Here is a 4,164-nt window from a genome sequence, read left to right on the forward strand (position 1 = left end):
CTGATTGTTGTGAGTGGTGTTCATTTTCTTAAGTCAATTTTTTTTTTAAGCATTGCAACCTGTTTATACCAAAAATAATATATTCCTTATCTAACTTAAATAGTTTGATAGGTTTTGAATATATTGTGTGATTACTCTAATATATATATGTATGTATATATATGTATGTATGTATTTTGCAAGGTAGAATGACATGTTGAAATAGATTATCAACTAGGAGATCAAGATTCACAATATCAATAAATATACAAAGTCCCGTATTGCAGTAGGCAAATACAATAGGACAGATATTATAGTATAATAAAAACACATACAATAAAAAGAATGTGAGCAAATAAGAGGTACAAATTATACTAAAATTAAGATTATATACTCCTTATCTAACTTAAATAGTTTGTATAGAATTAAAATTTTAAATTTACATGAAATAAAATTACAAAAGGCCATCTAACAAATATAAAAGATGACCAACCTCATATATGTAATTTATTCACAAGCTTTCTTTCTTTCATTTATTGTAGTTTACAACTTTTGTTTATTGCTTTTCTTTACAATTTATTTTTACCTTTATCGCTTTTCATTATTGTTTTTCTAGTTTGTCATCCTTGTCTTTTCTTAACCTGTTAAAGTCAAGTTAAAAATTCAACACTTGGCTTGATTTGCGAGGCCAATACTTGTTCTTGGAATTAATTTCTTAATTGTAATTTCTTCTTGTTAGAAAAAAAAAATAACATATAGCATATTGATTAAAGAATCAACAATCAATAAACATATTGATTATCTTACAAATTAATAAATTGACATGTCAGGTGAAAGGAATTTATAAACACAATTACAAATTAATATGATGCCAGAAAACCAAACTAGAAAAAAATATGGTTCATAAGTTCATTGAGGCATAAGTGTATCAAAATTTTAAAATTTTCATCCCCTCAACAATGATCCATACGATTCAAAATCAATCAAAACCTAATTAATGACATGAAGAATACCTTGTTCTTAAAAAAACATCAATCACCCACGAAAAGATCTTCTAAAGCTTCCATTATAGTAAACCTATAAGCTATCTAATTATCCAGCCATTAGTGGTGTCTACACAAGAATAAATGTGTTTATATAAAAATATAAACATCAATATATTGACTAAGTAAGAACAATAATTGTTCGCTACCAAACATGGACAAGAAGGATACAGTTGACCACATCTAAGAAGAGTGCAAATTGTCATAGAAAAGATAGGACGTGATTCACCAAGGAAACTAGGAGTCAATGTCATGATGTGCACAACATTAAATGGCAGAGCTGTCTTCTGGAAATGAGGAGTGTTTTGGGTTAATCATAAAGTTATGATTAAAGTGAATCACTACCTAGTATCATGGTCATTGAAAAACTTTAGTCTATGAGAGTTTGGGTAAGGTGACTAGTTGTGCAATAAGAAGATGTATCACTCTGAGTACACTTTACTTATAGTAAGTTGCATCGTTTATTAATTGTTAATCTAAAACATGTTTTTATTTGTGGGTCTCATCTAAGGTTCAAGGAAGATCTTTCTTCGTGAGAAAATCTCTATCATATCGAGTTAAATCCTAACCATTCTAAAGCCTAATTTTTAGCAATGCATTTATTTTCTATTTTATATCTTTAATACATGAAGATATACTTTATAGTGTAATTTTATACTTTCAAATATTAAAGTATACAACTAAATCCTAATGCTCTAAATATTATTTAAGCAAATTAATTGTTGAGGGATTTTTGGTATTTTGACCAAATCCTAATAGATAATTATAAACTGGTTACAATACTTATTTTGCAAGATAAAATGCAATTTTTTTTTAAATATGCATTAAAAACCTTTAGAATTTGTCCTTATGCATTAAAAAAATCATATTTTTTTTGTTTGTTTTTGACATGAGGAATTGTTTTTGAACTTTTTAGATTTTTTTTTGAAATTTCAGAGAAAATCAGGTATTTTTAATATTGAGTTTGTATTTTACAGTGTAAGTCTACAACCCAATGAAATTCTTGAAAATAAATATTTTTTTATATTTTCTAAAATAAAGGATTTTTTTTTAATTTTCTAATTTTTTTTTAGAAACATTAGGTATTTTTAATATCGGGTCCATATTTATAATGTAAGTTTACAATCTGATATTAGGCAAATTACTAGAAAAGCTTGCGAGAGACTTACAAATAATTTCAAAATGATCCTTGAATTTTTTCAGATTTTTTTTAATGGTTTGTCTGGCTAGACACACAAATATAACAAATTGAAAGCTAAAAAGAAAGGCTTAGGGTGTATTTGTCAAACTAGCTCTTAGCCTAAAATCAGAGGCATTAAAAATACCTTAAAGGCGTGTTTGACAAACACGTTTCTAGGAGCCAAACTAGGCCTTATTTCTTGAGAAAAAATGAGGCGAGCCAAACACATTCTTAACTTTTGGGTTGGGCTTGGCCCAACTACATGAGTCAAGTCTATTAGGCCTAAGGAATGCACATGAGTTAGGCTAAGGCCCAACCTAACCTGAATTTTTATTGGGCTAGCAGCTAGTCCAACAAACCTTCTTCTCTCTCTTTTTTTTAAATAAACATGGGCCAGACTTAGCCTAGAATGGGCTTGAGTCCAACCCATTTACTTTGTCATTGGCCCAGCCTAGTGACAAGGTTTTGTTGGCAATAATACTAGCAAACATGGTTGTCATACTATGTTGAAGCCATAAAAAAAATACAATGTAATGAATAAGGAGGAGGAAAAAGCTTACCTAGGCGAGAGGTGGTTGTTGGTTGTCGGTTGGTGGCACAATAGGTGCTAGTGGTGGCCCACGGTGGTTGTTGGAGGAGGAGAAATATTGCTAGTTGGACAACTGAAAAAAAGAAGATGATTTTTGGTTGTTTCCCCCCTTTCTTTCCCCCCTTTTCTCTCTTTGTTTTGCACAAATTTCATCATATTTATAAGGGATGAAAAAGGGACATCTGATCTTTTTTGGGCATGAATCTTGGCCCTTGATTCAAATAGGAAGGATCCTAACTGCTGGTCAAAAGTCACCATCATGGGTTGCAAAGGCTGGTCGGTGTCAGTGATTTTGGGTTAACTTTTTAGTGGTTTTCTGGGTAGCAAATCGATGGAAAAAGGACTGAGGGTGTAGTACAATGTCAGATCATGAGGGTGGTGTGTTTCTTGTCTTGTTTGGGAGAGAAATTAGGAATTAAATGGCCCTGAAAAGTGGCTACATGGGTAGTTTTTCACGAGTCTTTTGAAGAAGATGACGAACAGTGACAAACAACATGTCGTCTGACACTATTTTTTTTTTTTGCTTTTATTGACCACAACAACGTTGTTTTAATCCAAAACTCGTCATTTTGGTATAAAAAAAAACCAAAACGCACCATTTCATTTAAATCCTCAATTTAGGTTTCAAACTTTCTCTTTGAATTTAGCCCTCAATCTTCCAATTTGTTCAATTAAGTCCTCAATCGAATTTTAATTTTAAGAATCAATTTAATTTCGCCCCTGTCAAGTTTCAAAAACATCTCCTGATTTTAACACGTTTTTCAACTGGTTTTTGGTCTTAGATATTTTTCAATTTTATTCTTTAAACTTCTAATTTCTTTAATTTCACCACCGTTTTCAACAGAATTTGGCACCTAAATTTATGTGCCTTCTGTAAAAAGGTCCTTGGTGTTAAATTTCTTTAATTAGACCCTTAATTGACCCCCCCAACATTTGATTTTCTTGCAATTTTATCTTTGATTTCACCTAATTGAGTTTAAAAGAAATCTGGTCCTTTAAAATTCAAATCTTCTCAATTAAACCCAAATTAAGCTTTTAAACTTAATTTCTCACCAATTAAGTCCCTAATAAAATTAATTTGACCCATTAAAAATCTAATTAAGTCCTAACAGTTAACTAAATCTTTTAATTTAAATTAATTCTTAAACTTAATTAAACCTTTAATTGGGCCAATGATTAAATCAAATTGGCCTATTAAGAGTTTAATCAAGTCCTCAGACTTAATTTTTATGCAAATTCATCCAATAATCATTTAATTTGACCTTGAGTTTACATTGTCTTCCGATCTTAGGTACCATTGGGTTCTTGATGTTCAAAATCTTAGTTCGATTCCTCCACACATTTGAAACCATTCTTAGCCTGTTTTTGCCAGG

The sequence above is a fragment of the Populus trichocarpa genome, chromosome 19, assembly GCF_000002775.5.
Source record: "Populus trichocarpa isolate Nisqually-1 chromosome 19, P.trichocarpa_v4.1, whole genome shotgun sequence".
Taxonomy (NCBI): Eukaryota; Viridiplantae; Streptophyta; class Magnoliopsida; order Malpighiales; family Salicaceae; genus Populus; species Populus trichocarpa.